Here is a 9963-nt window from a genome sequence, read left to right as displayed (position 1 = left end):
GGACAGGGCAGAGGGAGGGGGGATAGTGAGGGAGACGGGGCAGAGAGAGGGGGGATAGTGAGGGGGACGGGGCAGAGAGAGGGGGAGAGTGAGGGGGACGGGGCAGAGGGAGGGGGATAGTGAGGGAGACGGGGCAGAGAGAGGGGGATAGTGAGGGGGACGGGGCAGAGGGAGGGGGATAGTGAGGGAGACGGGGCAAAGGGAGGGGGGGACGTGGGGCAGAGGGAGAGGGGGACGCAGGGCAGAGGGAGGGGGATAGTGAGGGGGACGGGGCAAATGGAGGGGGATAGTGAGGGAGACGGGCAGAGAGAGGGGGGGACGCAGGGCAGAGGGAGGGGGGACACGGGGCAGAGGGAGGGGGATAGTGAGGGAGACGGGGCAGAGGGAGGGGGATAGTGAGGGAGACGGGGCAGAGGGAGGGGGATAGTGAGGGAGACGGGGCAGAGGGAGGGGGATAGTGAGGGAGACGGGGCAGAGGGAGGGGGATAGTGAGGGGGACGGGGCACAGGGAGGGGGATAGTGAGGGAGACGGGGCAGAGGGAGGGGGATAGTGAGGGAGACGGGGCAGAGGGAGGGGGATAGTGAGGGAGACGGGGCAGAGGGAGGGGGATAGTGAGGGGGACGGGGCAGAGGGAGGGGGATAGTGAGGGAGACGGGGCAGAGGGAGGGGGATAGTGAGGGGGACGGGGCAGAGGGAGGGGGATAGTGAGGGAGACGGGGCAAAGGGAGGGGGGACGTGGGGCAGAGGGAGGGGGGGACGCAGGGCAGAGGGAGGGGGATAGTGAGGGGGACGGGCAAATGGAGGGGGATAGTGAGGGAGACGGGGCAGAGAGAGGGGGGGACGCAGGGCAGAGGGAGGGGGATAGTGAGGGAGACGGGGCAGAGGGAGGGGGGACACGGGGCAGAGGGAGGGGGATAGTGAGGGGGACAGGGCAGGGAGGGGGGACGCGGGGCAGAGGGAGGGGGATAGTGAGGGAGACGGGGCAGAGGGAGGGGGATAGTGAGGGGGACGGGGCAGAGGGAGGGGGATAGTGAGGGAGACGGGGCAGAGGGAGGGGGATAGTGAGGGGGACGGGGCAGAGGGAGGGGGGACGTGGGGCAGAGGGAGGGGGATAGTGAGGGGGACGGGGCAGAGGGAGGGGGATAGTGAGGGAGACGGGGCAAAGGGAGGGGGGGACGTGGGGCAGAGGGAGGGGGGGACGCAGGGCAGAGGGAGGGGGATAGTGAGGGGGACGGGGCAAATGGAGGGGGATAGTGAGGGAGACGGGGCAGAGAGAGGGGGGGACGCAGGGCAGAGGGAGGGGGATAGTGAGGGAGACGGGGCAGAGGGAGGGGGGACACGGGGCAGAGGGAGGGGGATAGTGAGGGGGACAGGGCAGAGGGAGGGGGGGACGCGGGGCAGAGGGAGGGGGATAGTGAGGGAGACGGGGCAGAGGGAGGGGGGACGCGGGGCAGAGGGAGGGTAGAGATAGCCGGGGACATCCCCATTTCCCTGGGTTTGGGCCTACCTGGCTCCGCTTGCCCTCAGCCTGAGCTCTCTCCGTGTGTCTCCCTGGGGGGGCCAGACTAGGCCTCAGGCTTCTCCTGCTGAGACGGCTGCTCAGTGTCTCTCTCTCTCTCCCCTGCAACCTATTTTAAACCTCGCCTCGAGGTAATGGGGAGGGCTCAACACCTTCCAGAGCCTCCTACGCAACCCCTCGTTGAGAAGGTGCTTGGGTGAAGGCCAGGGACCACAAGAACATTAAACCCTCCAACAAGGCTACATCGCCTTGGAGACGCCAGGCCGCCTCTACCCCACTCACCCCTAATCCCCATTCAGCACCCAGCCTGGGGGCCAGGAGGGGAGAGGGGGAGAGACAGAGAGAGAGGGAGAGACAGAGAGACAGAGAGACACAGAGAGAGAGAGAGAGAGACAGAGAGAGAGAGAGAGAGACAGAGAGAGAGAGAGAGAGACAGAGAGACACAGAGAGAGAGAGAGAGAAAGAGAGAGAGAGAGACAGAAAGAGACAGAGAGAGAGAGACAGAGAGAGAAAGACAGATAGAAAGAGAGAGACAGACAGAGACAGAGAGAGACAGAGACAGAGAGAGACAGAGAGAGAGAGAGAGAGAGGGAGGCAGAGAGTCATGGAGATTTACAGCATTGCAACAGGCCCTTCAGCCCAACTTGTTCATGCCGCCCTTTTTTTAAAAACCCCTAAGCTAGTCCCAATTGCCCGCATTTGGCCCATATCCCTCTATACCCATCGTACCCATGTAACTGTCTAAACGCTTTTTAAAAGACAAAATAGTACCCGCCTCTACTACTGCCTCTGGCAGCTCGTTCCAGACACTCACCACCCTCTGTGTGAAAACATTGCCCCTCTGGACCCTTTTGTATCTCTCCCCTCTCACCTTAAACTTATGCCCTCTAGTTTTAGACTCCCTGACCTTTGGGGAAAAGTTATTGACTATCTAGCTGATCTGTGCCCCTCATTATTTTATAGACCTCTATAAGATCACCCCTCAGCCTCCTACGCTCCAGAGAAAAAAGTCCCAGTCTATCCAGCCTCTCCTTATAACTCAAACCATCAAGTCCCGGTAGCATCCGAGTAAATCGTTTCTGCACTCTTTCTAGTTTAATAATATCCTTTCTATAATAGGGTGACCAGAACTGTACACAGTATTCCAAGTGACACACACTGACACACACACTGACACCCACACTGACACACACACTGACACACACACTGACACACACACACTGACACACACACACTGACACACACACACTGACACACACACACACACTGACACACACACACTGACACACACACGCATCGAATGTGTGTGTCTCAGTGTCAGTGTGTGTCAGTGTGTGTCAGTGTGTGTCAGCGTGTGTCAGCGTGTGTCAGTGTGTGTCAGTGTGTGTCAGTGTGTGTCAGCGTGTGTCAGTGTGTGTCAGTGTGTGTGTCAGTGTGTGTCAGCGTGTGTCAGTGTGTGTCAGTGTGTGTCAGTGTGTGTGTGTCAGTGTGTGAGTCAGTGTGTGTGTCAGTGTGTGTCAGTGTGTGTGTGTCAGTGTGTGTGTCAGTGTGTGTGTCAGTGTGTGTCAGTGTGTGTGTCAGTGTGTGTCAGTGTGTGTCAGCGTGTGTCAGTGTGTGTCAGTGTGTGTCAGTGTGTGTGTGTCAGTGTGTGTGTCAGTGTGTGTGTCAGTGTGTGTCAGTGTGTGTCACCGTGTGTCAGTGTGTGTCAGCGTGTGTCAGCGTGTGTCAGCGTGTGTCAGTGTGTGTGTCAGTGTGTGTGTCAGCGTGTGTCAGCGTGTGTCAGTGTGTGTCAGTGTGTGTCAGTGTGTGTCAGTGTGTGTGTGTCAGTGTGTGTGTCAGTGTGTGTCAGTGTGTGTCAGTGTGTGTCAGTGTGTGTGTGTCAGTGTGTGTGTCAGTGTGTGTCAGTGTGTGTCAGTGTGTGTCAGTGTGTGTGTGTCAGTGCGTGTGTGTGTCAGTGTGTGTGTGTCAGTGTGTGTGTGTGTGTCAGTGTGTGTGTGTCAGTGCGTGTGTGTCAGTGCGTGTGTGTGTCAGTGTGTGTGTGTCAGTGTGTGTGTGTGTGTCAGTGTGTGTGTGTCAGTGTGTGTGTGTATCAGTGTGTGTGTGTCAGTGTGTGTGTGTCAGTGTGCGTGTCAGTGTGTGTGTCAGTGTGTGTGTCAGTGTGTGTGTCAGTGTGTGTGTGTGTCAGTGTGTGTGTGTCAGTGTGTGTGTCAGTGTGTGTCAGTGTGTGTCAGTGTGTGTGTGTCAGTGTGTGTGTCAGTGTGTGTGTCAGTGTGTGTCAGCGTGTGTCAGTGTGTGTCAGTGTGTGTCAGTGTGTGTCAGTGTGTGTCAGTGTGTGTGTGTCAGTGTGTGTGTCAGTGTGTGTCAGCGTGTGTCAGCGTGTGTCAGCGTGTGTCAGTGTGTGTCAGTGTGTGTCAGTGTGTGTGTGTCAGTGTGTGTGTCAGTGTGTGTGTCAGTGTGTGTCAGTGTGTGTCAGTGTGTGTGTGTCAGTGCGTGTGTGTGTCAGTGTGTGTGTGTCAGTGTGTGTGTCAGCGTGTGTCAGTGTGTGTCAGTGTGTGTCAGTGTGTGTCAGTGTGTGTGTGTCAGTGTGTGTGTCAGTGTGTGTGTCAGTGTGTGTCAGTGTGTGTCAGTGTGTGTCAGTGTGTGTCAGTGTGTGTCAGTGTGTGTGTGTCAGTGTGTGTGTCAGTGTGTGTGTCAGTGTGTGTCAGTGTGTGTCAGTGTGTGTGTGTCAGTGTGTGTGTCAGTGTGTGTGTCAGTGTGTGTGTCAGTGTGTGTGTGTCAGTGTGTGTGTGTCAGTGTGTGTGTCAGTGTGTGTGTCAGTGTGTGTGTGTGTCAGTGTGTGTGTGTGTCAGTGTGTGTGTGTCAGTGTGTGTGTCAGTGTGTGTGTGTCAGTGTGTGTGTGTCAGTGTGTGTGTCAGTGTGTGTGTCAGTGTGTGTGTCAGTGTGTGTGTGTGTGTGCGTCAGTGTGTGTGTGTCAGTGTGTGTGTGTCAGTGTGTGTGTGTCAGTGTGTGTGTCAGTGTGTGTGTCAGTGTGTGTGTCAGTGTGTGTGTCTGTGTGTGTGTCAGCGTGTGTCAGCGTGTGTCAGTGTGTGTCAGTGTGTGTCAGTGTGTGTCAGTGTGTGTGTGTCAGTGTGTGTGTCAGTGTGTGTGTCAGTGTGTGTCAGTGTGTGTCAGTGTGTGTCAGTGTGTGTGTGTCAGTGCGTGTGTGTGTCAGTGTGTGTGTGTCAGTGTGTGTGTGTGTGTGTGTCAGTGTGTGTGTGTCAGTGTGTGTGTGTCAGTGTGTGTGTGTGTCAGTGTGTGTGTGTCAGTGTGTGTGTGTCAGTGTGTGTGTCAGTGTGTGTGTCAGTGTGTGTGTGTCAGTGTGTGTGTCAGTGTGTGTGTGTCAGTGTGTGTCAGTGTGTGTCAGTGTGTGTGTGTCAGTGTGTGAGTCAGTGTGTGTGTCAGTGTGTGTCAGTGTGTGTGTGTCAGTGTGTGTGTCAGTGTGTGTGTGTCAGTGTGTGTGTCAGTGTGTGTGTCAGTGTGTGTGTGTCAGTGTGTGTGTGTCAGTGTGTGTGTCAGTGTGTGTGTCAGTGTGTGTGTGTCTCAGTGTGTGTGTGTCAGTGTGTGTGTCAGTGTGTGTGTGTCAGTGTGTGTGTGTCAGTGTGTGTGTCAGTCTGTGTGTCAGTGTGTGTGTCAGTGTGTGTGTCAGTGTGTGTGTCCGTGTGTGTGTGTCAGTGTGTGTGTGTCAGTGTGTGTGTGTGTGTGCGTCAGTGTGTGTGTGTCAGTGTGTGTGTGTCAGTGTGTGTGTGTCAGTGTGTGTGTCAGTGTGTGTGTCAGTGTGTGTGTCAGTCTGTGTGTCTGTGTGTGTGTCAGCGTGTGTCAGTGTGTGTGTCAGTGTGTGTGTGTCAGTGTGTGTGTCAGTGTGTGTGTCAGTGTGTGTGTCAGTGTGTGTGTGTCAGTGTGTGTGTGCGTGTGTGTCAGTGTGTGTGTGTCAGTGTGTGTGTGTCAGTGTGTGTGTCAGTGTGTGTGGGTCAGTGTGTGTGTGTCAGTGTGTGTGTGTGTATGTCTGTGTGTGCGTCAGTGTGTGTGTCAGTGTGTGTGTGTGTGTCAGTGTGTGTGTGTGTGTGTCAGTGTGTGTGTGTCAGTGTGCGTGTGTCAGTGTGTGTGTGTCAGTGTGTGTGTCAGTGTGTGTGTCTGTGTGTGCGTCAGTGTGTGTGTCAGTGTGTGTGTCAGAGTGTGTGTGTCAGTGTGTGTGTGTCAGTGTGTGTCAGTGTGTGTGTGTGTCTGTGTGTGCGTCAGTGTGTGTGTCAGTGTGTGTGTGTGTCAGTGTGTGTGTCTGTGTGTGTGTCAGTGTGTGTGTGTCAGTGTGTGTGTCAGTGTGTGTGTCAGAGTGTGTGTGTCAGTGTGTGTGTGCGTGTGTGTGTCAGTGTGTGTGTCAGTGTGTGTGTGTCAGTGTGTGTGTGTCAGTGTGTGTGTGTCAGTGTGTGTCAGTGTGTGTCAGTGTGTGTCAGTGTGTGTCAGCGTGTGTCAGTGTGTGTGTCAGTGTGTGTCAGCGTGTGTCAGTGTGTGTCAGTGTGTGTCAGTGTGTGTGTGTCAGTGTGTGTGTCAGTGTGTTTGTCAGTGTGTGTCAGTGTGTGTCAGCGTGTGTCAGTGTGTGTCAGTGTGTGTCAGTGTGTGTGTGTCAGTGTGTGTGTCAGTGTGTGTGTCAGTGTGTGTCAGTGTGTGTCAGCGTGTGTCAGCGTGTGTCAGCGTGTGTCAGTGTGTGTGTCAGTGTGTGTGTCAGCGTGTGTCAGCATGTGTCAGTGTGTGTCAGTGTGTGTCAGTGTGTGTCAGTGTGTGTGTGTCAGTGTGTGTGTCAGTGTGTGTGTCAGTGTGTGTCAGTGTGTGTCAGTGTGTGTGTGTCAGTGCGTGTGTGTGTCAGTGTGTGTGTGTCAGTGTGTGTGTGTGTGTCAGTGTGTGTGTGTCAGTGTGTGTGTGTCAGTGTGTGTCAGTGTGTGTCAGTGTGTGTGTGTCAGTGTGTGTGTGTCAGTGTGTGTGTGTCAGTGTGTGTCAGTGTGTGTCAGTGTGTGTGTGTCAGTGCGTGTGTGTGTCAGTGTGTGTGTGTCAGTGTGTGTGTGTGTGTCAGTGTGTGTGTGTCAGTGTGTGTGTGTCAGTGTGTGTGTGTCAGTGTGTGTGTGTCAGTGTGTGTGTGTCAGTGTGTGTGTCAGTGTGTGTGTCAGTGTGTGTGTGTGTCAGTGTGTGTGTGTCAGTGTGTGTGTCAGTGTGTGTGTGTCAGTGTGTGTCAGTGTGTGTCAGTGTGTGTCAGTGTGTGTGTGTCAGTGTGTGTGTCAGTGTGTGTGTCAGTGTGTGTCAGCGTGTGTCAGTGTGTGTCAGTGTGTGTCAGTGTGTGTCAGCGTGTGTCAGTGTGTGTCAGTGTGTGTCAGTGTGTGTGTGTCAGTGTGTGTGTCAGTGTGTGTGTCAGTGTGTGTCAGTGTGTGTCAGCGTGTGTCAGCGTGTGTCAGCGTGTGTCAGCGTGTGTCAGTGTGTGTCAGCGTGTGTCAGCGTGTGTCAGTGTGTGTCAGTGTGTGTGTGTCAGTGTGTGTGTCAGTGTGTGTGTCAGTGTGTGTCAGTGTGTGTCAGTGTGTGTCAGTGTGTGTGTGTCAGTGCGTGTGTGTGTCAGTGTGTGTGTGTCAGTGTGTGTGTGTCAGCGTGTGTCAGCGTGTGTCAGCGTGTGTCAGTGTGTGTCAGTGTGTGTCAGCGTGTGTCAGCGTGTGTCAGCGTGTGTCAGTGTGTGTGTGTCAGTGTGTGTGTCAGTGTGTGTGTCAGTGTGTGTCAGTGTGTGTCAGTGTGTGTGTGTCAGTGCGTGTGTGTGTCAGTGTGTGTGTGTGTGTCAGTGTGTGTGTGTCAGTGTGTGTGTGTGTGTCAGTGTGTGTGTGTCAGTGTGTGTGTGTGTCAGTGTGTGTGTGTCAGTGTGTGTGTCAGTGTGTGTGTCAGTGTGTGTGTCAGTGTGTGTGTCAGTGTGTGTGTGTGTCAGTGTGTGTGTGTCAGTGTGTGTGTCAGTGTGTGTGTGTCAGTGCGTGTCAGTGTGTGTCAGTGTGTGTCAGTGTGTGTGTGTCAGTGTGTGTGTCAGTGTGTGTGTCAGTGTGTGTCAGTGTGTGTCAGTGTGTGTCAGTGTGTGTCAGTGTGTGTCAGTGTGTGTGTGTCAGTGTGTGTGTCAGTGTGTGTCAGTGTGTGTGTGTGTCAGTGTGTGTGTGTGTCAGTGTGTGTGTGTCAGTGCGTGTGTGTGTCAGTGTGTGTGTGTCAGTGTGTGTGTGTGTGTCAGTGTGTGTGTGTCAGTGTGTGTGTGTCAGTGTGTGTGTGTGTCAGTGTGTGTGTGTCAGTGTGTGTGTGTCAGTGTGTGTGTCAGTGTGTGTGTCAGTGTGGGTGTCAGTGTGTGTGTCAGTGTGTGTGTCAGTGTGTGTGTGTGTCAGTGTGTGTGTGTCAGTGTGTGTGTCAGTGTGTGTGTGTCAGTGTGTGTCAGTGTGTGTCAGTGTGTGTCAGTGTGTGTGTGTCAGTGTGTGTGTCAGTGTGTGTCAGTGTGTGTCAGTGTGTGTGTGTCAGTGTGTGTGTGTCAGTGTGTGTGTGTCAGTGTGTGTGTCAGTGTGTGTGTGTCAGTCTGTGTGTCAGTGTGTGTGTGTCAGTGTGTGTGTGTCAGTGTGTGTGTCAGTGTGTGTGTCAGTGTGTGTGTCAGTGTGTGTGTCAGTTTTGTGTGTCAGTGTGTGTGTCAGTGTGTGTGTGTCAGTGTGTGTGTGTCAGTGTGTGTGTCAGTGTGTGTGTCAGTGTGTGTGTCAGTGTGTGTGTCAGTGTGTGTGTGTCAGTGTGTGTGTGTCAGTGTGTGTGTGTGTGTGCGTCAGTGTGTGTGTGTCAGTGTGTGTGTGTCAGTGTGTGTGTGTCAGTGTGTGTGTCAGTGTGTGTGTCAGTGTGTGTGTCAGTGTGTGTGTCTGTGTGTGTGTCAGCGTGTGTCAGCGTGTGTCAGTGTGTGTCAGTGTGTGTCAGTGTGTGTCAGTGTGTGTGTGTCAGTGCGTGTGTGTGTCAGTGTGTGTGTGTCAGTGTGTGTGTGTGTGTCAGTGTGTGTGTGTCAGTGTGTGTGTGTCAGTGTGTGTGTGTGTCAGTGTGTGTGTCAGTGTGTGTGTCAGTGTGTGTGTCAGTGTGTGTGTGTGTCAGTGTGTGTGTGTCAGTGTGTGTGTCAGTGTGTGTGTCTCAGTGTGTGTCAGTGTGTGTCAGTGTGTGTGTGTCAGTGTGTGTGTCAGTGTGTGTGTCAGTGTGTGTCAGTGTGTGTCAGTGTGTGTGTGTCAGTGTGTGTGTGTCAGTGTGTGTGTCAGTGTGTGTGTCAGTGTGTGTGTGTCAGTGTGTGTGTGTCAGTGTGTGTGTCAGTGTGTGTGTCAGTGTGTGTGTCAGTGTGTGTGTGTGTCAGTGTGTGTGTGTCAGTGTGTGTGTCAGTGTGTGTGTGTCAGTGTGTGTGTGTCAGTGTGTGTGTCAGTCTGTGTGTCAGTGTGTGTGTCAGTGTGTGTGTCAGTGTGTGTGTGTCAGTGTGTTTGTCAGTGTGTGTGTGTGTGTGCGTCAGTGTGTGTGTGTCAGTGTGTGTGTGTCAGTGTGTGTGTGTCAGTGTGTGTGTCAGTGTGTGTGTCAGTGTGTGTGTCAGTCTGTGTGTCTGTGTGTGTGTCAGCGTGTGTCAGTGTGTGTGTCAGTGTGTGTGTGTGTCAGTGTGTGTGTCAGTGTGTGTGTCAGTGTGTGTGTGTCAGTGTGTGTGTGCGTGTGTGTCAGTGTGTGTGTGTCAGTGTGTGTGTGTCAGTGTGTGTGTCAGTGTGTGTGTGTCAGTGTGTGTGTGTCAGTGTGTGTGTGTGTGTGTCTGTGTGTGCGTCAGTGTGTGTGTCAGTGTGTGTGTGTGTGTGTCAGTGTGTGTGTGTGTGTGTCAGTGTGTGTGTGTCAGTGTGCGTGTGTCAGTGTGTGTGTGTCAGTGTGTGTGTCAGTGTGTGTGTCAGTGTGTGTGTCTGTGTGTGCGTCAGTGTGTGTGTCAGTGTGTGTGTCAGTGTGTGTGTGTCAGTGTGTGTGTGTCAGTGTGTGTCAGTTTGTGTGTGTGTGTGTCTGTGTGTGCGTCAGTGTGTGTGTCAGTGTGTGTGTGTGTCAGTGTGTGTGTCTGTGTGTGTGTCAGTGTGTGTGTGTCAGAGTGTGTGTCAGTGTGTGTGTCAGAGTGTGTGCGTCAGTGTGTGTGTGCGTGTGTGTGTCAGTGTGTGTGTGTCAGTGTGTGTGTGTCAGTGTGTGTGTGTCAGTGTGTGTGTGTCAGTGTGTCAGTGTGTGTGTGTCAGTGTGTGTGTCAGTGTGTGTGCGTCAGTGTGTGTGTGTGTGTGTGTCAGTGTGTGTGTGTGCGTCAGTGTGTGTGTGTCAGTGTGTGTGTGTCAGTGTGTGTGTGTGTGTCAGTGTGTGTGTGTCAGTGTGTGTGTGTCAGTGT

At 53.8% G+C, this 9963-nt stretch overlaps 1 protein-coding gene across 1 annotated transcript in view; it reads right to left on the bottom strand.

The window, feature by feature from the left end:
- nfatc2ip (nuclear factor of activated T cells 2 interacting protein) overlaps window positions 1-9963 on the bottom strand; it is a 146924-nt gene that overhangs the window by 52442 nt on the left and 84519 nt on the right. The gene's annotated exons all lie outside the window — the stretch shown is intronic.

Source organism: Mustelus asterias, chromosome 32 (genome assembly GCF_964213995.1).
Source record: "Mustelus asterias chromosome 32, sMusAst1.hap1.1, whole genome shotgun sequence".
Lineage (NCBI taxonomy): Eukaryota > Metazoa > Chordata > Chondrichthyes > Carcharhiniformes > Triakidae > Mustelus > Mustelus asterias.
The sequence above is the reverse complement of the archived record's forward strand: the minus strand, read 5'-3'. Positions and strand labels throughout refer to the sequence as shown.